Genomic DNA, 21,856 nt, shown 5'->3' on the forward strand with positions numbered 1-21,856 from the left:
GCCCATTCAGACATGCAAGGTTTCTGTAGTGTAGTGGTCATCACGTTCGCCTCACACGCGAAAGGTCCCTAGTTCGATACCAGGCAGAAACATGCTTCTTGATAGAATGACATACACACCACTGCTGTTTAGTGGTTTGTTGCCAGTGTAAAGGCTATCGGCGAACTCTTCCCTTTAGATCCTCAAAGTGAGCTGTCAGTCTCATGTGATCGATACAGGAATGTTCTAAATCGCCATGTACCTTGATAGCAGTACTAATGCAGCCAGTTCAATCAAAATGAAACTCAGTGGAAACTTACCTGGTGCTTTGTCATGTTGTCTCCCAACATAGAAAACTCATGCTACTCGGTTGATTTGTAGACGTTTGTGTTATAAAGGGATCGAATGATGTCAACATTTGGTGTTTGGATGTGAATGTTTTGTCTTAAAGCAGAGTAGACCTACTGCTTAGCCATTGTTGACATGATGACTTCCATGCTCTGATTGTATGAGGAAACGCCTACGAGAGATGTGCCCATTCAGACATGCAAGGTTTCTGTAGTGTAGTGGTCATCACGTTCGCCACACACGCGAAAGGTTCCTGGTTCGATACCAGGCAGAAACATGCTTCTTGATAGAATGACAAACACCACTGCTGTTTAGTGGTTTGTTGCCAGTGTAAAGGCTATCGGTGAGCTCTTCCCTTTAGATCCTCAAAGTGAGCTGTCAGTCTCATGTGATCGATACAGCAATGTTCTAATTCGCCATGTACCTTGATAGCAGTACTAATGCAGCCAGTTCAATCAAAATGAAACTCAGTGGAAACTTACCTAGTGCTTTGTCATGTTGTCTCCCAACGTAGAAAACTCATGCTACTCGGTTGATTTGTAGACGTTTGTGTTATAAAGGGATCGAATGATGTCAACATTTGGTGTTTGGATGTGAATGTTTTGTCTTAAAGCAGAGTAGACCTACTGCTTAGCCATTGTTGACATGATGACTTCCATGCTCTGATTGTATGAGGAAACGCCCACGAGAGATGTGCCCATTCAGACATGCAAGGTTTCTGTAGTGTAGTGGTCATCACGTTCGCCTCACACGCGAAAGGTCCCTAGTTCGATACCAGGCAGAAACATGCTTCTTGATAGAATGACATACACACCACTGCTGTTTAGTGGTTTGTTGCCAGTGTAAAGGCTATCGGCGAACTCTTCCCTTTAGATCCTCAAAGTGAGCTGTCAGTCTCATGTGATCGATACAGGAATGTTCTAAATCGCCATGTACCTTGATAGCAGTACTAATGCAGCCAGTTCAATCAAAATGAAACTCAGTGGAAACTTACCTAGTGCTTTGTCATGTTGTCTCCCAACATAGAAAACTCATGCTACTCGGTTGATTTGTAGACGTTTGTGTTATAAAGGGATCGAATGATGTCAACATTTGGTGTTTGGATGTGAATGTTTTGTCTTAAAGCAGAGTAGACCTACTGCTTAGCCATTGTTGACATGATGACTTCCATGCTCTGATTGTATGAGGAAACGCCTACGAGAGATGTGCCCATTCAGACATGCAAGGATTCTGTAGTGTAGTGGTCATCACGTTCGCCACACACGCGAAAGGTTCCTGGTTCGATACCAGGCAGAAACATGCTTCTTGATAGAATGACAAACACCACTGCTGTTTAGTGGTTTGTTGCCAGTGTAAAGGCTATCGGGGAGCTCTTCCCTTTAGATCCTCAAAGTGAGCTGTCAGTCTCATGTGATCGATACAGCAATGTTCTAATTCGCCATGTACCTTGATAGCAGTACTAATGCAGCCAGTTCAATCAAAATGAAACTCAGTGGAAACTTACCTAGTGCTTTGTCATGTTGTCTCCCAACGTAGAAAACTCATGCTACTCGGTTGATTTGTAGACGTTTGTGTTATAAAGGGATCGAATGATGTCAACATTTGGTGTTTGGATGTGAATGTTTTGTCTTAAAGCAGAGTAGACCTACTGCTTAGCCATTGTTAACGTGATGACTTCCATGCTCTGATAGAATGAGCAAACGCCCACGAGAGATGTGCCCGTTCAGACAAGCAAGGTTTCTGTAGTGTAGTGGTCATCACGTTCGCCTCACACGCAAAAGGTCCCTGGTTCGATACCAGGCAGAAACATGCTTCTTGATAGAATGACAAACATCACTGCTGTTTAGTGATTTGTTGCCAGTGTAAAGGCTATCGGGGAGCGCTTGCCTTTAGATCCTCAAAGTGAGCTGTCAGTCTCATGTGATCGATACAGGAATGTTCTAAATCGCCATGTACCTTGATAGCAGTACTAATGCAATCAGTTCAAACAAAATGAAACTCAGTGGAAACGTACCTAGTGCTTTGTCATGTTGTCTCCCAACGTAGAAAACTCATGCTGCTCGGTTGATTTGTAGACGTTTGTGTTATAAAGGGATCGAATGATGTCAACATTTGGTGTTTGGATGTGAATGTTTTGTCTTAAAGCAGAGTAGACCTACTGCTTAGCCATTGTTGACATGATGACTTCCATGCTCTGCTTGTATGAGGAAACGCCCACGAGAGATGTGCCCATTCAGACAGGTAAGGTTTCTGTAGTGTAGTGGTCATCACGTTCGCCTAACACGCGGAAGGTCCCTGGTTCGATACCAGGCAGAAACATGCTTCTTGATAGAATTACAAACACACCACTGCTGTTTAGTGGTTTGTTGCCAGTGTAAAGGCTATCGGGGAGCTCTTCCCTTTAGATCCTCAAAGTGAGCTCTCATTCTCATGTGATCGATACAGGAATGTTCTAAATCGCCATGTACCTTGATAGCAGTACTAATGCAATCAGTTCAAACAAAATGAAACTCAGTGGAAACGTACCTAGTGCTTTGTCATGTTGTCTCCCAACGTAGAAAACTCATGCTGCTCGGTTGATTTGTAGACGTTTGTGTTATAAAGGGATCGAATGATGTCAACATTTGGTGTTTGGATGTGAATGTTTTGTCTTAAAGCAGAGTAGACCTACTGCTTAGCCATTGTTGACATGATGACTTCCATGCTCTGCTTGTATGAGGAAACGCCCACGAGAGATGTGCCCATTCAGACAGGTAAGGTTTCTGTAGTGTAGTGGTCATCACGTTCGCCTAACACGCGGAAGGTCCCTGGTTCGATACCAGGCAGAAACATGCTTCTTGATAGAATTACAAACAAACCACTGCTGTTTAGTGGTTTGTTGCCAGTGTAAAGGCTATCGGGGAGCTCTTCCCTTTAGATCCTCAAAGTGAGCTCTCATTCTCATGTGATCGATACAGGAATGTTCTAAATCGCCATGTACCTTGATAGCAGTACTAATGCAATCAGTTCAAACAAAATGAAACTCAGTGGAAACGTACCTAGTGCTTTGTCATGTTGTCTCCCAACGTAGAAAACTCATGCTACTCGGTTGATTTGTAGACGTTTGTGTTATAAAGGGATCGAATGATGTGAACATTTGGTGTTTGGATGTGAATGTTTTGTCTTAAAGCAGAGTAGACCTACTGCTTAGCCATTGTTGACATGATGACTTCCATGCTCTGATTGTATGAGGAAACGCCCACGAGAGATGTGCCCATTCAGACAAGCAAGGTTTCTGTAGTGTAGTGGTCATCACGTTTGCCTCACACCCGAAAGGTCCCTGGTTCGATACCAGGCAGAAACATGCTTCTTGATAGAATGACAAACACCGCTGCTGTTTAGTGGTTTGTTGCCAGTGTAAAGGCTATCGGGGAGCGCTTGCCTTTAGATCCTCAAAGTGAGCTGTCAGTCTCATGTGATCGATACAGGAATGTTCTAAATCGCCATGTACCTTGATAGCAGTACTAATGCAGCCGGTTCAATCAAAATTACACTCCGTGGAAACTTACCTAGTGCTTTGTCATGTTGTCTCCCAACATAGAAAACTCATGCTACTCGGTTGATTTGTAGACGTTTGTGTTATAAAGGTATCGAATGATGTCAACATTTGGTGTTTGGATGTGAATGTTTTGTCTTAAAGCAGAGTAGACCTACTGCTTAGCCATTGTTGACATGATGACTTCCATGCTCTGATTGTATGAGGAAACGCCCACGAGAGATGTGCCCATTCAGACATGCAAGGTTTCTGTAGTGTAGTGGTCATCACGTTCGCCTCACACGCGAAAGGTCCCTAGTTCGATACCAGGCAGAAACATGCTTCTTGATAGAATGACATACACACCACTGCTGTTTAGTGGTTTGTTGCCAGTGTAAAGGCTATCGGCGAACTCTTTCCTTTAGATCCTCAAAGTGAGCTGTCAGTCTCATGTGATCGATACAGGAATGTTCTAAATCGCCATGTACCTTGATAGCAGTACTAATGCAGCCAGTTCAATCAAAATGAAACTCAGTGGAAACTTACCTGGTGCTTTGTCATGTTGTCTCCCAACATAGAAAACTCATGCTACTCGGTTGATTTGTAGACGTTTGTGTTATAAAGGGATCGAATGATGTCAACATTTGGTGTTTGGATGTGAATGTTTTGTCTTAAAGCAGAGTAGACCTACTGCTTAGCCATTGTTGACATGATGACTTCCATGCTCTGATTGTATGAGGAAACGCCTACGAGAGATGTGCCCATTCAGACATGCAAGGTTTCTGTAGTGTAGTGGTCATCACGTTCGCCACACACGCGAAAGGTTCCTGGTTCGATACCAGGCAGAAACATGCTTCTTGATAGAATGACAAACACCACTGCTGTTTAGTGGTTTGTTGCCAGTGTAAAGGCTATCGGGGAGCTCTTCCCTTTAGATCCTCAAAGTGAGCTGTCAGTCTCATGTGATCGATACAGCAATGTTCTAATTCGCCATGTACCTTGATAGCAGTACTAATGCAGCCAGTTCAATCAAAATGAAACTCAGTGGAAACTTACCTAGTGCTTTGTCATGTTGTCTCCCAACGTAGAAAACTCATGCTACTCGGTTGATTTGTAGACGTTTGTGTTATAAAGGGATCGAATGATGTCAACATTTGGTGTTTGGATGTGAATGTTTTGTCTTAAAGCAGAGTAGACCTACTGCTTAGCCATTGTTGACATGATGACTTCCATGCTCTGATTGTATGAGGAAACGCCCACGAGAGATGTGCCCATTCAGACATGCAAGGTTTCTGTAGTGTAGTGGTCATCACGTTCGCCTCACACGCGAAAGGTCCCTAGTTCGATACCAGGCAGAAACATGCTTCTTGATAGAATGACATACACACCACTGCTGTTTAGTGGTTTGTTGCCAGTGTAAAGGCTATTGGCGAACTCTTCCCTTTAGATCCTCAAAGTGAGCTGTCAGTCTCATGTGATCGATACAGGAATGTTCTAAATCGCCATGTACCTTGATAGCAGTACTAATGCAGCCAGTTCAATCAAAATGAAACTCAGTGGAAACTTACCTAGTGCTTTGTCATGTTGTCTCCCAACATAGAAAACTCATGCTACTCGGTTGATTTGTAGACGTTTGTGTTATAAAGGGATCGAATGATGTCAACATTTGGTGTTTGGATGTGAATGTTTTGTCTTAAAGCAGAGTAGACCTACTGCTTAGCCATTGTTGACATGATGACTTCCATGCTCTGATTGTATGAGGAAACGCCTACGAGAGATGTGCCCATTCAGACATGCAAGGATTCTGTAGTGTAGTGGTCATCACGTTCGCCACACACGCGAAAGGTTCCTGGTTCGATACCAGGCAGAAACATGCTTCTTGATAGAATGACAAACACCACTGCTGTTTAGTGGTTTGTTGCCAGTGTAAAGGCTATCGGGGAGCGCTTGCCTTTAGATCCTCAAAGTGAGCTGTCAGTCTCATGTGATCGATACAGGAATGTTCTAAATCGCCATGTACCTTGATAGCAGTACTAATGCAGCCGGTTCAATCAAAATTACACTCCGTGGAAACTTACCTAGTGCTTTGTCATGTTGTCTCCCAACGTAGAAAACTCATGCTACTCGGTTGATTTGTAGACGTTTGTGTTATAAAGGGATCGAATGATGTCAACATTTGGTGTTTGGATGTGAATGTTTTGTCTTAAATCAGAGTAGACCAACTGCTTAGCCATTGTTGACATGATGACTTCCATGCTCTGATTGTATGAGGAAACGCCCACGAGAGATATGCCCATTCAGACTGGCAAGGTTTCTGTAGTGTAGTGGTCATCACGTTCGCCTAACACGCGAAAGGTCCCTGGTTCAATACCAGGCAGAAACATGCTTCTTGATAGAATTACAAACACACCACTGCTGTTTAGTGGTTTGTTGCCAGTGTAAAGGCTATCGGGGAGCTCTTCCCTTTAGATCCTCAAAGTGAGCTCTCAGTCTCATGTGATCGATACAGGAATGTTCTAAATCACCATGTACCTTGATAGCAGTACAAATGCAATCGGTTCAATCAAAATTACACTCCGTGGAAACTTACCTAGTGCTTTGTCATGTTGTCTCCCAACATAGAAAACTCATGCTACTCGGTTGATTTGTAGACGTTTGTGTTATAAAGGTATCGAATGATGTCAACATTTGGTGTTTGGATGTGAATGTTTTGTCTTAAAGCAGAGTAGACCAACTGCTTAGCCATTGTTGACATGATGACTTCCATGCTTTTATTGTATGAGGAAATGCCCACGAGAGATGTGCCCATTCAGACAAGCAAGGTTTCTGTAGTGTAGTGGTCATCATGTTTGCCTCACACCCGAAAGGTCCCTGGTTCGATACCAGGCAGAAACATGCTTCTTGATAGAATGACAAACACCACTGCTGTTTAGTGGTTTGTTGCCAGTGTAAAGGCTATCGGGGAGCTCTTCCCTTTAGATCCTCAAAGTGAGCTGTCAGTCTCATGTGATCGATACAGGAATGTTCTAAATCGCCATGTACCTTGATAGCAGTACTAATGCAGCCGGTTCAATCAAAATTACACTCAGTGGAAACTTACCTAGTGCTTTGTCATGTTGTCTCCCAACATAGAAAACTCATGCTACTCGGTTGATTTGTAGACGTTTGTGTTATAAAGGTATCGAATGATATCAACATTTGGTGTTTGGATGTGAATGTTTTGTCTTAAAGCAGAGTAGACCTACTGCTTAGCCAGTGTTGATCGGTTCAATCAAAATGAAACTCAGTGGAAACGTACCTAGTGCTTTGTCATGTTGTCTCCCAACGTAGAAAACTCATGCTACTCGGTTGATTTGTAGATGTTTGTGTTATAAAGGGATCGAATGAAGTCAACATTTGGTGTTTGGATGTGAATGTTTTGTCTTAAAGCAGAGTAGACCTACCGCTTAGCCATTGTTGACATGATGACTTCCATGCTCTGATTGTATGAGGAAACGCCCACGAGAGATGTGCCCATTTAGACAAGCAAGGTTTCTGTAGTGTAGTGGTCATCACGTTCGCCTAACATGCGAAAGGTCCCTGGTTCGATACCAGGCAGAAACATGCTGCTTGATAGAATTACAAACACACCACTGCTGTTTAGTGGTTTGTTGCCAGTGTAAAGGCTATCGCGGAGCTCTTCCCTTTAGATCCTCAAAGTGAGCTCTCAGTCTCATGTGATCGATACAGGAATGTTCTAAATCGCCATGTACCTTGATAGCAGTACTAATGCAATCAGTTCAAACAAAATGAAACTCAGTGGAAACGTACGTAGTGCTTTGTCATGTTGTCTCCCAACGTAGAAAACTCATGCTACTCGGTTGATTTGTAGACGTTTGTGTTATAAAGGGATCGAATGATGTCAACATTTGGTGTTTGGATGTGAATGTTTTGTCTTAAAGCAGAGTAGACCTACTGCTTAGCCATTGTTGACATGATGACTTTCATGCTCTGATTGTATGAGGAAACGCCCACGAGAGATGTGCCCATTCAGACAAGCAAGGTTTCTGTAGTGTAGTAGTCATCACGTTCGCCTAACACGCGAAAGGTCCCTGGTTCGATACCAGGCAGAAACATTCTTCTTGATAGAATTACAAACACACCACTGCTGTTTAGTGGTTTGTTGCCAGTGTAAAGGCTATCGGGGAGCTCTTCCCTTTAGATCCTCAAAGTGAGCTCTCAGTCTCATGTGATCGATACAGGAATGTTCTAAATCGCCATGTACCTTGATAGCAGTACTAATGCAATCAGTTCAAACAAAATGAAACTCAGTGGAAACGTACCTAGTGCTTTGTCATGTTGTCTCCCAACGTAGAAAACTCATGCTGCTCGGTTGATTTGTAGACGTTTGTGTTATAAAGGGATCGAATGATGTCAACATTTGGTGTTTGGATGTGAATGTTTTGTCTTAAAGCAGAGTAGACCTACTGCTTAGCCATTGTTGACATGATGACTTCCATGCTCTGCTTGTATGAGGAAACGCCCACGAGAGATGTGCCCATTCAGACAGGTAAGGTTTCTGTAGTGTAGTGGTCATCACGTTCGCCTAACACGCGGAAGGTCCCTGGTTCGATACCAGGCAGAAACATGCTTCTTGATAGAATTACAAACACACCACTGCTGTTTAGTGGTTTGTTGCCAGTGTAAAGGCTATCGGGGAGCTCTTCCCTTTAGATCCTCAAAGTGAGCTCTCATTCTCATGTGATCGATACAGGAATGTTCTAAATCGCCATGTACCTTGATAGCAGTACTAATGCAATCAGTTCAAACAAAATGAAACTCAGTGGAAACGTACCTAGTGCTTTGTCATGTTGTCTCCCAACGTAGAAAACTCATGCTACTCGGTTGATTTGTAGACGTTTGTGTTATAAAGGGATCGAATGATGTGAACATTTGGTGTTTGGATGTGAATGTTTTGTCTTAAAGCAGAGTAGACCTACTGCTTAGCCATTGTTGACATGATGACTTCCATGCTCTGATTGTATGAGGAAACGCCCACGAGAGATGTGCCCATTCAGGCAAGCAAGGTTTCTGTAGTGTAGTGGTCATCACGTTTGCCTAACACGCGAAAGGTCCCTGGTTCGACACCAGGCAGAAACATGCTTCTTGATAGAATTACAAACACACCACTGCTGTTTAGTGGTTTGTTGCCAGTGTAAAGGCTATCGGGGAGCTCTTCCCTTTAGATCCTCAAAGTGAGCTCTCAGTCTCATGTGATCGATACAGGAATGTTCTAAATCGCCATGTACCTTGATAGCAGTACTAATGCAATCAGTTCAAACAAAATGAAACTCAGTGGAAACGTACCTAGTGCTTTGTCATGTTGTCTCCCAACGTAGAAAACTCATGCTCCTCGGTTGATTTGTAGACGTTTGTGTTATAAAGGGATCGAATGATGTCAACATTTGGTGTTTGGATGTGAATGTTTTGTCTTAAAGCAGAGTAGACCTACTGCTTAGCCATTGTTGACATGATGACTTCCATGCTCTGCTTGTATGAGGAAACGCCCACGAGAGATGTGCCCATTCAGACAGTCAAGGTTTCTGTAGTGTAGTGGTCATCACGTTCGCCTAACATGCGAAAGGTCCTTGGTTCGATACCAGGCAGAAACATGCTTCTTGATAGAATTACAAACACACCACTGCTGTTTAGTGTTTTGTTGCCAGTGTAAAGGCTATCGGGGAGCTCTTCCCTTTAGATCCTCAAAGTGAGCTCTCAGTCTCATGTGATCGATACAGGAATGTTCTAAATCGCCATGTACCTTGATAGCAGTACTAATGCAATCGGTTCAATCAAAATGAAACTCAGTGAAAACGTACCTAGTGCTTTGTCATGTTGTCTCCCAATGTAGAAAACTCATGCTACTCGGTTGATTTGTAGACGTTTGTGTTATAAAGGGATCGAATGATGTCAACATTTGGTGTTTGGATGTGATTGTTTTGTCTTAAAGCAGAGTAGACCTACTGCTTAGCCAGTGTTGATCGGTTCAATCAAAATGAAACTCAGTGGAAACGTACCTAGTGCTTTGTCATGTTGTCTCCCAACGTAGAAAACTCATGCTACTCGGTTGATTTGTAGACGTTTGTGTTATAAAGGGATCGAATGATGTGAACATTTGGTGTTTGGATGTGAATGTTTTGTCTTAAAGCAGAGTAGACCTACTGCTTAGCCATTGTTGACATGATGACTTCCATGCTCTGATTGTATGAGGAAACGCCCACGAGAGATGTGCCCATTCAGGCAAGCAAGGTTTCTGTAGTGTAGTGGTCATCACGTTTGCCTAACACGCGAAAGGTCCCTGGTTCGATACCAGGCAGAAACATGCTTCTTGATAGAATTACAAACACACCACTGCTGTTTAGTGGTTTGTTGCCAGTGTAAAGGCTATCGGGGAGCTCTTCCCTTTAGATCCTCAAAGTGAGCTCTCAGTCTCATGTGATCGATACAGGAATGTTCTAAATCGCCATGTACCTTGAAAGCAGTACTAATGCAATCGGTTCAATCAAAATGAAACTCAGTGGAAACGTACCTAGTGCTTTGTCATGTTGTCTCCCAACGTAGAAAACTCATGCTACTCGGTTGATTTGTAGACGTTTGTGTTATAAAGGGATCGAATGATGTCAACATTTGGTGTTTGGATGTGAATGTTTTGTCTTAAAGCAGAGTAGACCTACTGCTTAGCCATTGTTGACATGATGACTTCCATGCTCTGATTGTATGAGGAAATGCCCACGAAAGATGTGCCCATTCAGACAAGCAAGGTTTCTGTAGTGTAGTGGTCATCACGTTCGCCTTACACGCGAAAGGTCCCTGGTTCGATACCAGGCAGAATCATGCTTCTTAATAGAATTACAAACACACCACTGCTGTTTAGTGGTTTGTTGCCAGTGTAAAGGCTATCGGGGAGCTCTTCCCTTTAGATCCTCAAAGTGAGCTCTCAGTCTCATGTGATCGATACAGGAATGTTCTAAATCGACATGTACCTTGATAGCAGTACTAATGCAATCAGTTCAAACAAAATGAAACTCAGTGGAAACGTACCTAGTGCTTTGTCATGTTGTCTCCCAACGTAGAAAACTCATGCTACTCGGTTGATTTGTAGACGTTTGTGTTATAAAGGGATCGAATGATATCAACATTTGGTGTTTGGATGTGAATGTTTTGTCTTAAAGCAGAGTAGACCTACTGCTTAGCCATTGTTGACATGATGACTTTCATGCTCTGATTGTATGAGGAAACGCCCACGAGAGATGTGCCCATTCAGACAAGCAAGGTTTCTGTAGTGTAGTGGTCATCACGTTCGTCTAACACGCGAAAGGTCCCTGGTTCGACACCAGGCAGAAACATGCTTCTTGATAGAATTACAAACACACCACTGCTGTTTAGTGGTTTGTTGCCAGTGTAAAGGCTATCGGGGAGCTCTTCCCTTTAGATCCTCAAAGTGAGCTCTCAGTCTCATGTGATCGATACAGGAATGTTCTAAATCGCCATGTACCTTGATAGCAGTACTAATGCAATCAGTTCAAACAAAATGAAACTCAGTGGAAACGTACCTAGTGCTTTGTCATGTTGTCTCCCAACGTAGAAAACTCATGCTCCTCGGTTGATTTGTAGACGTTTGTGTTATAAAGGGATCGAATGATGTCAACATTTGGTGTTTGGATGTGAATGTTTTGTCTTAAAGCAGAGTAGACCTACTGCTTAGCCATTGTTGACATGATGACTTCCATGCTCTGCTTGTATGAGGAAACGCCCACGAGAGATGTGCCCATTCAGACAGTCAAGGTTTCTGTAGTGTAGTGGTCATCACGTTCGCCTAACATGCGAAAGGTCCTTGGTTCGATACCAGGCAGAAACATGCTTCTTGATAGAATTACAAACACACCACTGCTGTTTAGTGTTTTGTTGCCAGTGTAAAGGCTATCGGGGAGCTCTTCCCTTTAGATCCTCAAAGTGAGCTCTCAGTCTCATGTGATCGATACAGGAATGTTCTAAATCGCCATGTACCTTGATAGCAGTACTAATGCAATCGGTTCAATCAAAATGAAACTCAGTGAAAACGTACCTAGTGCTTTGTCATGTTGTCTCCCAATGTAGAAAACTCATGCTACTCGGTTGATTTGTAGACGTTTGTGTTATAAAGGGATCGAATGATGTCAACATTTGGTGTTTGGATGTGATTGTTTTGTCTTAAAGCAGAGTAGACCTACTGCTTAGCCAGTGTTGATCGGTTCAATCAAAATGAAACTCAGTGGAAACGTACCTAGTGCTTTGTCATGTTGTCTCCCAACGTAGAAAACTCATGCTACTTGGTTGATTTGTAGACGTTTGTGTTATAAAGGTATCGAATGAAGTCAACATTTGGTGTTTGGATGTGAATGTTTTGTCTTAAAGCAGAGTAGACCTACCGCTTAGCCATTGTTGACATGATGACTTCCATGCTCTGATTGTATGAGGAAACGCCCACGAGAGATGTGCCCATTCAGACAAGCAAGGTTTCTGTAGTGTAGTGGTCATTACGTTCGCCTAACATGCGAAAGGTCCATGGTTCGATACCAGGCAGAAACATGCTTCTTGATAGAATTACAAGCACACCACTGCTGTTTAGTGGTTTGTTGCCAGTGTAAAGGCTATCGGGGAGCTCTTCCCTTTAGATCCTCAAAGTGAGCTCTCAGTCTCATGTGATCGATACAGGAATGTTCTAAATCGCCATGTACCTTGATAGGAGTACTAATGCAATCGGTTCAATCAAAATGAAACTCAGTGGAAACGTACCTAGTGCTTTGTCATGTTGTCTCCCAACGTAGAAAACTCATGCTATTCGGTTGATTTGTAGACGTTTGTGTTATAAAGGGATCGAATGATGTCAACATTTGGTGTTTGGATGTGAATGTTTTGTCTTAAAGCAGAGTAGACCTACTGCTTAGCCAGTGTTGATCGGTTCAATCAAAATGAAACTCAGTGGAAACGTACCTAGTGCTTTGTCATGTTGTCTCCCAACGTAGAAAACTCATGCTACTCGGTTGATTTGTAGATGTTTGTGTTATAAAGGGATCGAATGAAGTCAACATTTGGTGTTTGGATGTGAATGTTTTGTCTTAAAGCAGAGTAGACCTACCGCTTAGCCATTGTTGACATGATGACTTCCATGCTCTGATTGTATGAGGAAACGCCCACGAGAGATGTGCCCATTCAGACAAGCAAGGTTTCTGTAGTGTAGTGGTCATCACGTTCGCCTAACATGCAAAAGGTCCCTGGTTCGATACCAGGCAGAAACATGCTGCTTGATAGAATTACAAACACACCACTGCTGTTTAGTGGTTTGTTGCCAGTGTAAAGGCTATCGCGGAGCTCTTCCATTTAGATCCTCAAAGTGAGCTCTCAGTCTCATGTGATCGATACAGGAATGTTCTAAATCGCCATGTACCTTGATAGCAGTACTAATGCAATCAGTTCAAACAAAATGAAACTCAGTGGAAACGTACGTAGTGCTTTGTCATGTTGTCTCCCAACGTAGAAAATTCATGCTACTCGGTTGATTTGTAGACGTTTGTGTTATAAAGGGATCGAATGATGTCAACATTTGGTGTTTGGATGTGAATGTTTTGTCTTAAAGCAGAGTAGACCTACTGCTTAGCCATTGTTGACATGATGACTTTCATGCTCTGATTGTATGAGGAAACGCCCACGAGAGATGTGCCCATTCAGACAAGCAAGGTTTCTGTAGTGTAGTGGTCATCACGTATGCCTAACACGCGAAAGGTCCCTGGTTCGATACCAGGCAGAAACATTCTTCTTGATAGAATTACAAACACACCACTGCTGTTTAGTGGTTTGTTGCCAGTGTAAAGGCTATCGGGGAGCTCTTCCCTTTAGATCCTCAAAGTGAGCTCTCAGTCTCATGTGATCGATACAGGAATGTTCTAAATCGCCATGTACCTTGATAACAGTACTAATGCAATCAGTTCAAACAAAATGAAACTCAGTGGAAACGTACCTAGTGCTTTGTCATGTTGTCTCCCAACGTAGAAAACTCATGCTGCTCGGTTGATTTGTAGACGTTTGTGTTATAAAGGGATCGAATGATGTCAACATTTGGTGTTTGGATGTGAATGTTTTGTCTTAAAGCAGAGTAGACCTACTGCTTAGCCATTGTTGACATGATGACTTCCATGCTCTGCTTGTATGAGGAAACGCCCACGAGAGATGTGCCCATTCAGACAGGTAAGGTTTCTGTAGTGTAGTGGTCATCGCGTTCGCCTAACACGCGGAAGGTCCCTGGTTCGATACCAGGCAGAAACATGCTTCTTGATAGAATTACAAACACACCACTGCTGTTTAGTGGTTTGTTGCCAGTGTAAAGGCTATCGGGGAGCTCTTCCCTTTAGATCCTCAAAGTGAGCTCTCATTCTCATGTGATCGATACAGGAATGTTCTAAATCGCCATGTACCTTGATAGCAGTACTAATGCAATCAGTTCAAACAAAATGAAACTCAGTGGAAACGTACCTAGTGCTTTGTCATGTTGTCTCCCAACGTAGAAAACTCATGCTACTCGGTTGATTTGTAGACGTTTGCGTTATAAAGGGATCGAATGATGTGAACATTTGGTGTTTGGATGTGAATGTTTTGTCTTAAAGCAGAGTAGACCTACTGCTTAGCCATTGTTGACATGATGACTTCCATGCTCTGATTGTATGAGGAAACGCCCACGAGAGATGTGCCCATTCAGGCAAGCAAGGTTTCTGTAGTGTAGTGGTCATCACGTTTGCCTAAAACGCGAAAGGTCTCTGGTTCGATACCAGGCAGAAACATGCTTCTTGATAGAATTACAAACACACCACTGCTGTTTAGTGGTTTGTTGCCAGTGTAAAGGCTATCGGGGAGCTCTTCCCTTTAGATCCTCAAAGTGAGCTCTCAGTCTCATGTGATCGATACAGGAATGTTCTAAATCGCCATGTACCTTGAAAGCAGTACTAATGCAATCGGTTCAATCAAAATGAAACTCAGTGGAAACGTACCTAGTGCTTTGTCATGTTGTCTCCCAACGTAGAAAACTCATGCTACTCGGTTGATTTGTAGACGTTTGTGTTATAAAGGGATCGAATGATGTCAACATTTGGTGTTTGGATGTGAATGTTTTGTCTTAAAGCAGAGTAGACCTACTGCTTAGCCATTGTTGACATGATGACTTCCATGCTCTGATTGTATGAGGAAATGCCCACGAAAGATGTGCCCATTCAGACAAGCAAGGTTTCTGTAGTGTAGTGGTCATCACGTTCGCCTTACACGCGAAAGGTCCCTGGTTCGATACCAGGCAGTATCATGCTTCTTAATAGAATTACAAACACACCACTGCTGTTTAGTGGTTTGTTGCTAGTGTAAAGGCTATCGGGGAGCTCTTCCCTTTAGATCCTCAAAGTGAGCTCTCAGTCTCATGTGATCGATACAGGAATGTTCTAAATCGACATGTACCTTGATAGCAGTACTAATGCAATCAGTTCAAACAAAATGAAACTCAGTGGAAACGTACCTAGTGCTTTGTCATGTTGTCTCCCAACGTAGAAAACTCATGCTACTCGGTTGATTTGTAGACGTTTGTGTTATAAAGGGATCGAATGATATCAACATTTGGTGTTTGGATGTGAATGTTTTGTCTTAAAGCAGAGTAGACCTACTGCTTAGCCATTGTTGACATGATGACTTCCATGCTCTGCTTGTATGAGGAAACGCCCACGAGAGATGTGCCCATTCAGACAGTCAAGGTTTCTGTAGTGTAGTGGTCATCACGTTCGCCTAACATGCAAAAGGTCCTTGGTTCGATACCAGGCAGAAACATGCTTCTTGATAGAATTACAAACACACCACTGCTGTTTAGTGTTTTGTTGCCAGTGTAAAGGCTATCGGGGAGCTCTTCCCTTTAGATCCTCAAAGTGAGCTCTCAGTCTCATGTGATCGATACAGGAATGTTCTAAATCGCCATGTACCTTGATAGCAGTACTAATGCAATCGGTTCAATCAAAATGAAACTCAGTGAAAACGTACCTAGTGCTTTGTCATGTTGTCTCCCAACGTAGAAAACTCATGCTACTTGGTTGATTTGTAGACGTTTGTGTTATAAAGGGATCAAATGATGTCAACATTTGGTGTTTGGATGTGAATGTTTTGTCTTAAAGCAGAGTAGACCTACTGCTTAGCCAGTGTTGATTGGTTCAATCAAAATGAAACTCAGTGGAAACGTACCTAGTGCTTTGTCATGTTGTCTCCCAACGTAGAAAACTCATGCTACTCGGTTGATTTGTAGACGTTTGTGTTATAAAGGGATCGAATGATGTCAACATTTGGTGTTTGGATGTGAATGTTTTGTCTTAAAGCAGAGTAGACCTACTGCTTAGCCATTGTTGACATGATGACTTCCATGCTCTGATTGTATGAGGAAACGCCCACGAGAGATGTGCCCATTCAGACAGCTAAGGTTTCTGTAGTGTAGTGGTCATCACGTTCGCCTAACACGCGGAAGGTCCCTGGTTCGATACCAGGCAGAAACATGCTGCTTGATAGAATTACAAACACACCACTGCTGTTTAGTGGTTTGTTGCCAGTGTAAAGGCTATCGCGGAGCTCTTCCGTTTAGATCCTCAAAGTGAGCTCTCAGTCTCATGTGATCGATACAGGAATGTTCTAAATCGCCATGTACCTTGATAGCAGTACTAATGCAATCAGTTCAAACAAAATGAAACTCAGTGGAAACGTACGTAGTGCTTTGTCATGTTGTCTCCCAACGTAGAAAACTCATGCTACTCGGTTGATTTGTAGACGTTTGTGTTATAAAGGGATCGAATGATGTCAACATTTGGTGTTTGGATGTGAATGTTTTGTCTTAAAGCAGAGTAGACCTACTGCTTAGCCATTGTTGACATGATGACTTTCATGCTCTGATTGTATGAGGAAACGCCCACGAGAGATGTGCCCATTCAGACAAGCAAGGTTTCTGTAGTGTAGTGGTCATCACGTTCGCCTAACACGCGAAAGGTCCCTGGTTCGATACCAGGCAGAAACATTCTTCTTGATAGAATTACAAACACACCACTGCTGTTTAGTGGTTTGTTGCCAGTGTAAAGGCTATCGGGGAGCTCTTCCCTTTAGATCCTCAAAGTGAGCTCTCAGTCTCATGTGATCGATACAGGAATGTTCTAAATCGCCATGTACCTTGATAGCAGTACTAATGCAATCAGTTCAAACAAAATGAAACTCAGTGGAAACGTACCTAGTGCTTTGTCATGTTGTCTCCCAACGTAGAAAACTCATGCTGCTCGGTTGATTTGTAGACGTTTGTGTTATAAAGGGATCGAATGATGTCAACATTTGGTGTTTGGATGTGAATGTTTTGTCTTAAAGCAGAGTAGACCTACTGCTTAGCCATTGTTGACATGATGACTTCCATGCTCTGATTGTATGAGGAAACGCCCACGAGAGATGTGCCCATTCAGGCAAGCAAGGTTTCTGTAGTGTAGTGGTCATCACGTTTGCCTAACACGCGAAAGGTCTCTGGTTCGATACCAGGCAGAAACATGCTTCTTGATAGAATTACAAACACACCACTGCTGTTTAGTGGTTTGTTGCCCGTGTAAAGGCTATCGGGGAGCTCTTCCCTTTAGATCCTCAAAGTGAGCTCTCAGTCTCATGTGATCGATACAGGAATGTTCTAAATCGCCATGTACCTTGAAAGCAGTACTAATGCAATCGGTTCAATCAAAATGAAACTCAGTGGAAACGTACCTAGTGCTTTGTCATGTTGTCTCCCAACATAGAAAACTCATGCTACTCGGTTGATTTGTAGACGTTTGTGTTATAAAGGGATCGAATGATGTCAACATTTGGTGTTTGGATGTGAATGTTTTGTCTTAAAGCAGAGTAGACCTACTGCTTAGCCATTGTTGACATGATGACTTCCATGCTCTGATTGTATGAGGAAATGCCCACGAAAGATGTGCCCATTCAGACAAGCAAGGTTTCTGTAGTGTAGTGGTCATCACGTTCGCCTTACACGCGAAAGGTCCCTGGTTCGATACCAGGCAGTATCATGCTTCTTAATAGAATTACAAACACACCACTGCTGTTTAGTGGTTTGTTGCTAGTGTAAAGGCTATCGGGGAGCTCTTCCCTTTAGATCCTCAAAGTGAGCTCTCAGTCTCATGTGATCGATACAGGAATGTTCTAAATCGACATGTACCTTGATAGCAGTACTAATGCAATCAGTTCAAACAAAATGAAACTCAGTGGAAACGTACCTAGTGCTTTGTCATGTTGTCTCCCAACGTAGAAAACTCATGCTACTCGGTTGATTTGTAGACGTTTGTGTTATAAAGGGATCGAATGATGTGAACATTTGGTGTTTGGATGTGAATGTTTTGTCTTAAAGCAGAGTAGACCTACTGCTTAGCCATTGTTGACATGATGACTTCCATGCTCTGATTGTATGAGGAAACGCCCACGAGAGATGTGCCCATTCAGGCAAGCAAGGTTTCTGTAGTGTAGTGGTCATCACGTTTGCCTAACACGCGAAAGGTCCCTGGTTCGATACCAGGCAGAAACATGCTTCTTGATAGAATTACAAACACACCACTGCTGTTTAGTGGTTTGTTGCCAGTGTAAAGGCTATCGGGGAGCTCTTCCCTTTAGATCCTCAAAGTGAGCTCTCAGTCTCATGTGATCGATACAGGAATGTTCTAAATCGCCATGTACCTTGATAGCAGTACTAATGCAATCAGTTCAAACAAAATGAAACTCAGTGGAAACGTACCTAGTGCTTTGTCATGTTGTCTCCCAACGTAGAAAACACATGCTACTCGGTTGATTTGTAGACGTTTGTGTTATAAAGGGATCGAATGATGTCAACATTTGGTGTTTGGATGTGAATGTTTTGTCTTAAAGCAGAGTAGACCTACTGCTTAGCCATTGTTGACATGATGACTTCCATGCTCTGATTGTATGAGGAAACGCCCACAAGAGATGTGCCCATTCAGACAAGCAAGGTTTCTGTAGTGTAGTGGTCATCACGTTCGCCTAACACGCGAAAGGTCCCTGGATCGATACCAGGCAGAAACATGCTTCTTGATAGAATTACAAACACACCACTGCTGTTTAGTGGTTTGTTGCCAGTGTAAAGGCTATCGGGGAGCTCTTCCCTTTAGATCCTCAAAGTGAGCTCTCAGTCTCATGTGATCAATACAGGAATGTTCTAAATCGCCATGTACCTTGAAAGCAGTACTAATGCAATCGGTTCAATCAAAATTAAACTCAGTGGAAACGTACCTAGTGCTTTGTCATGTTGTCTCCCAACGTAGAAAACTGATGCTACTCGGTTGATTTGTAGACGTTTGTGTTATAAAGGGATCGAATGATGTCAACATTTGGTGTTTGGATGTGAATGTTTTGTCTTAAAGCAGAGTAGACCTACTGCTTAGCCAGTGTTGATTGGTTCAATCAAAATGAAACTCAGTGGAAACGTACCTAGTGCTTTGTCATGTTGTCTCCCAACGTAGAAAACTCATGCTACTCGGTTGATTTGTAGACGTTTGTGTTATAAAGGGATCGAATGATGTCAACATTTGGTGTTTGGATGTGAATATTTTGTCTTAAAGCAGAGTAGACCTACTGCTTAGCCATTGTTGACATGATGACTTCCATGCTCTGATTGTATGAGGAAACGCCCACGAGAGATGTGCCCATTCAGACAAGCAAGGTTTCTGTAGTGTAGTGGTCATCACGTTCGCCTAACATGCGAAAGGTCCCTGGTTCGATACCAGGCAGAAACATACTTCTTGATAGAATTACAAACACACCACTGCTGTTTAGTGGTTTGTTGCCAGTGTAAAGGCTATCGGGGAGCTCTTCCCTTTAGATCCTCAAAGTGAGCTCTCAGTCTCATGTGATCGATACAGGAATGTTCTAAATCGCCATGTACCTTGATAGCAGTACTAATGCAATCAGTTCAAACAAAATGAAACTCAGTGGAAACGTACCTAGTGCTTTGTCATGTTGTCTCCCAACGTAGAAAACTCATGCTACTCGGTTGATTTGTAGACGTTTGTGTTATAAAGGGATCGAATGATGTGAACATTTGGTGTTTGGATGTGAATGTTTTGTCTTAAAGCAGAGTAGACCTACTGCTTAGCCATTGTTGACATGATGACTTCCATGCTCTGATTGTATGAGGAAACGCCCACGAGAGATGTGCCCATTCAGGCAAGCAAGGTTTCTGTAGTGTAGTGGTCATCACGTTTGCCTAACACGCGAAAGGTCTCTGGTTCGATACCAGGCAGAAACATGCTTCTTGATAGAATTACAAACACACCACTGCTGTTTAGTGGTTTGTTGCCCGTGTAAAGGCTATCGGGGAGCTCTTCCCTTTAGATCCTCAAAGTGAGCTCTCAGTCTCATGTGATCGATACAGGAATGTTCTAAATCGCCATGTACCTTGAAAGCAGTACTAATGCAATCGGTTCAATCAAAATGAAACTCAGTGGAAACGTACCTAGTGCTTTGTCATGTTGTCTCCCAACGTAGAAAACTCATGCTACTCGGTTGATTTGTAGACGTTTGTGTTATAAAGGGATCGAATGATGTCAACATTTGGTGTTTGGATGTGAATGTTTTGTCTTAAAGCAGAGTAGACCTACTGCTTAGCCATTGTTGACATGATGACTTCCATGCTCTGATTGTATGAGGAAATGCCCACGAAAGATGTGCCCATTCAGACAAGAAAGGTTTCTGTAGTGTAGTGGTCATCACGTTCGCCTTACACGCGAAAGGTCCCTGGTTCGATACCAGGCAGTATCATGCTTCTTAATAGAATTACAAACACACCACTGCTGTTTAGTGGTTTGTTGCTAGTGTAAAGGCTATCGGGGAGCTCTTCCCTTTAGATCCTCAAAGTGAGCTCTCAGTCTCATGTGATCGATACAGGAATGTTCTAAATCGACATGTACCTTGATAGCAGTACTAATGCAATCAGTTCAAACAAAATGAAACTCAGTGGAAACGTACCTAGTGCTTTGTCATGTTGTCTCCCAACGTAGAAAACTCATGCTACTCGGTTGATTTGTAGACGTTTGTGTTATAAAGGGATCGAATGATGTGAACATTTGGTGTTTGGATGTGAATGTTTTGTCTTAAAGCAGAGTAGACCTACTGCTTAGCCATTGTTGACATGATGACTTCCATGCTCTGATTGTATGAGGAAACGCCCACGAGAGATGTGCCCATTCAGGCAAGCAAGGTTTCTGTAGTGTAGTGGTCATCACGTTTGCCTAACACGCGAAAGGTCCCTGGTTCGATACCAGGCAGAAACATGCTTCTTGATAGAATTACAAACACACCACTGCTGTTTAGTGGTTTGTTGCCAGTGTAAAGGCTATCGGGGAGCTCTTCCCTTTAGATCCTCAAAGTGAGCTCTCAGTCTCATGTGATCGATACAGGAATGTTCTAAATCGCCATGTACCTTGATAGCAGTACTAATGCAATCAGTTCAAACAAAATGAAACTCAGTGGAAACGTACCTAGTGCTTTGTCATGTTGTCTCCCAACGTAGAAAACTCATGCTACTCGGTTGATTTGTAGACGTTTGTGTTATAAAGGGATCGAATGATGTGAACATTTGGTGTTTGGATGTGAATGTTTTGTCTTAAAGCAGAGTAGACCTACTGCTTAGCCATTGTTGACATGATGACTTCCATGCTCTGATTGTATGAGGAAACGCCCACGAGAGATGTGCCCGTTCAGACAAGCAAGGTTTCTGTAGTATAGTGGTCATCACGTTCGCCTTACACGCGAAAGGTCCCTGGTTCGATACCAGGCAGAAACATGCTTCTTAATAGAATTACAAACACACCACTGCTGTTTAGTGGTTTGTTGCCAGTGTAAAGGCTATCGGGGAGCTCTTCCCTTTAGATCCTCAAAGTGAGCTCTCAGTCT

The 21,856-nt window shown here is 42.8% G+C and overlaps 29 non-coding genes across 29 annotated transcripts; all 29 read left to right on the plus strand.

Moving 5' to 3' along the window:
- The first annotated feature begins 2,573 nt into the window (after window positions 1-2,573).
- Window positions 2,574-2,646, plus strand: trnav-aac (transfer RNA valine (anticodon AAC)). The gene has a single exon. It is a non-coding gene; the product is annotated as a tRNA-Val (tRNA).
- A 439-nt stretch (window positions 2,647-3,085) lies between these two features.
- Window positions 3,086-3,158, plus strand: trnav-aac (transfer RNA valine (anticodon AAC)). Its single transcript has one exon. It is a non-coding gene; the product is annotated as a tRNA-Val (tRNA).
- Window positions 3,159-6,151: 2,993 nt separating this feature from the next.
- On the plus strand, window positions 6,152-6,224 carry trnav-aac (transfer RNA valine (anticodon AAC)). The gene has a single exon. It is a non-coding gene; the product is annotated as a tRNA-Val (tRNA).
- A 1,147-nt stretch (window positions 6,225-7,371) lies between these two features.
- On the plus strand, window positions 7,372-7,444 carry trnav-aac (transfer RNA valine (anticodon AAC)). The gene has a single exon. It is a non-coding gene; the product is annotated as a tRNA-Val (tRNA).
- Window positions 7,445-7,883: 439 nt separating this feature from the next.
- On the plus strand, window positions 7,884-7,956 carry trnav-aac (transfer RNA valine (anticodon AAC)). Its single transcript has one exon. It is a non-coding gene; the product is annotated as a tRNA-Val (tRNA).
- Window positions 7,957-8,395: 439 nt separating this feature from the next.
- trnav-aac (transfer RNA valine (anticodon AAC)) lies at window positions 8,396-8,468 on the plus strand. The gene has a single exon. It is a non-coding gene; the product is annotated as a tRNA-Val (tRNA).
- A 439-nt stretch (window positions 8,469-8,907) lies between these two features.
- On the plus strand, window positions 8,908-8,980 carry trnav-aac (transfer RNA valine (anticodon AAC)). The gene has a single exon. It is a non-coding gene; the product is annotated as a tRNA-Val (tRNA).
- A 439-nt stretch (window positions 8,981-9,419) lies between these two features.
- On the plus strand, window positions 9,420-9,492 carry trnav-aac (transfer RNA valine (anticodon AAC)). Its single transcript has one exon. It is a non-coding gene; the product is annotated as a tRNA-Val (tRNA).
- Window positions 9,493-10,129: 637 nt separating this feature from the next.
- Window positions 10,130-10,202, plus strand: trnav-aac (transfer RNA valine (anticodon AAC)). The gene has a single exon. It is a non-coding gene; the product is annotated as a tRNA-Val (tRNA).
- Window positions 10,203-10,640: 438 nt separating this feature from the next.
- trnav-uac (transfer RNA valine (anticodon UAC)) lies at window positions 10,641-10,714 on the plus strand. Its single transcript has one exon. It is a non-coding gene; the product is annotated as a tRNA-Val (tRNA).
- Window positions 10,715-11,153: 439 nt separating this feature from the next.
- On the plus strand, window positions 11,154-11,226 carry trnav-aac (transfer RNA valine (anticodon AAC)). The gene has a single exon. It is a non-coding gene; the product is annotated as a tRNA-Val (tRNA).
- A 439-nt stretch (window positions 11,227-11,665) lies between these two features.
- On the plus strand, window positions 11,666-11,738 carry trnav-aac (transfer RNA valine (anticodon AAC)). The gene has a single exon. It is a non-coding gene; the product is annotated as a tRNA-Val (tRNA).
- Window positions 11,739-12,375: 637 nt separating this feature from the next.
- trnav-aac (transfer RNA valine (anticodon AAC)) lies at window positions 12,376-12,448 on the plus strand. Its single transcript has one exon. It is a non-coding gene; the product is annotated as a tRNA-Val (tRNA).
- Window positions 12,449-13,085: 637 nt separating this feature from the next.
- Window positions 13,086-13,158, plus strand: trnav-aac (transfer RNA valine (anticodon AAC)). Its single transcript has one exon. It is a non-coding gene; the product is annotated as a tRNA-Val (tRNA).
- A 951-nt stretch (window positions 13,159-14,109) lies between these two features.
- Window positions 14,110-14,182, plus strand: trnav-aac (transfer RNA valine (anticodon AAC)). Its single transcript has one exon. It is a non-coding gene; the product is annotated as a tRNA-Val (tRNA).
- Window positions 14,183-14,621: 439 nt separating this feature from the next.
- trnaf-aaa (transfer RNA phenylalanine (anticodon AAA)) lies at window positions 14,622-14,694 on the plus strand. Its single transcript has one exon. It is a non-coding gene; the product is annotated as a tRNA-Phe (tRNA).
- Window positions 14,695-15,132: 438 nt separating this feature from the next.
- On the plus strand, window positions 15,133-15,206 carry trnav-uac (transfer RNA valine (anticodon UAC)). Its single transcript has one exon. It is a non-coding gene; the product is annotated as a tRNA-Val (tRNA).
- Window positions 15,207-15,645: 439 nt separating this feature from the next.
- Window positions 15,646-15,718, plus strand: trnav-aac (transfer RNA valine (anticodon AAC)). The gene has a single exon. It is a non-coding gene; the product is annotated as a tRNA-Val (tRNA).
- Window positions 15,719-16,355: 637 nt separating this feature from the next.
- Window positions 16,356-16,428, plus strand: trnav-aac (transfer RNA valine (anticodon AAC)). The gene has a single exon. It is a non-coding gene; the product is annotated as a tRNA-Val (tRNA).
- Window positions 16,429-16,867: 439 nt separating this feature from the next.
- Window positions 16,868-16,940, plus strand: trnav-aac (transfer RNA valine (anticodon AAC)). The gene has a single exon. It is a non-coding gene; the product is annotated as a tRNA-Val (tRNA).
- A 439-nt stretch (window positions 16,941-17,379) lies between these two features.
- Window positions 17,380-17,452, plus strand: trnav-aac (transfer RNA valine (anticodon AAC)). Its single transcript has one exon. It is a non-coding gene; the product is annotated as a tRNA-Val (tRNA).
- A 438-nt stretch (window positions 17,453-17,890) lies between these two features.
- On the plus strand, window positions 17,891-17,964 carry trnav-uac (transfer RNA valine (anticodon UAC)). The gene has a single exon. It is a non-coding gene; the product is annotated as a tRNA-Val (tRNA).
- Window positions 17,965-18,403: 439 nt separating this feature from the next.
- trnav-aac (transfer RNA valine (anticodon AAC)) lies at window positions 18,404-18,476 on the plus strand. Its single transcript has one exon. It is a non-coding gene; the product is annotated as a tRNA-Val (tRNA).
- Window positions 18,477-18,915: 439 nt separating this feature from the next.
- trnav-aac (transfer RNA valine (anticodon AAC)) lies at window positions 18,916-18,988 on the plus strand. Its single transcript has one exon. It is a non-coding gene; the product is annotated as a tRNA-Val (tRNA).
- Window positions 18,989-19,625: 637 nt separating this feature from the next.
- On the plus strand, window positions 19,626-19,698 carry trnav-aac (transfer RNA valine (anticodon AAC)). Its single transcript has one exon. It is a non-coding gene; the product is annotated as a tRNA-Val (tRNA).
- Window positions 19,699-20,137: 439 nt separating this feature from the next.
- trnav-aac (transfer RNA valine (anticodon AAC)) lies at window positions 20,138-20,210 on the plus strand. The gene has a single exon. It is a non-coding gene; the product is annotated as a tRNA-Val (tRNA).
- A 438-nt stretch (window positions 20,211-20,648) lies between these two features.
- trnav-uac (transfer RNA valine (anticodon UAC)) lies at window positions 20,649-20,722 on the plus strand. The gene has a single exon. It is a non-coding gene; the product is annotated as a tRNA-Val (tRNA).
- A 439-nt stretch (window positions 20,723-21,161) lies between these two features.
- On the plus strand, window positions 21,162-21,234 carry trnav-aac (transfer RNA valine (anticodon AAC)). Its single transcript has one exon. It is a non-coding gene; the product is annotated as a tRNA-Val (tRNA).
- Window positions 21,235-21,673: 439 nt separating this feature from the next.
- Window positions 21,674-21,746, plus strand: trnav-uac (transfer RNA valine (anticodon UAC)). The gene has a single exon. It is a non-coding gene; the product is annotated as a tRNA-Val (tRNA).
- Window positions 21,747-21,856: the final 110 nt, after the last annotated feature.

Source organism: Brachyhypopomus gauderio, unplaced genomic scaffold (genome assembly GCF_052324685.1).
Source record: "Brachyhypopomus gauderio isolate BG-103 unplaced genomic scaffold, BGAUD_0.2 sc51, whole genome shotgun sequence".
NCBI lineage: Eukaryota > Metazoa > Chordata > Actinopteri > Gymnotiformes > Hypopomidae > Brachyhypopomus > Brachyhypopomus gauderio.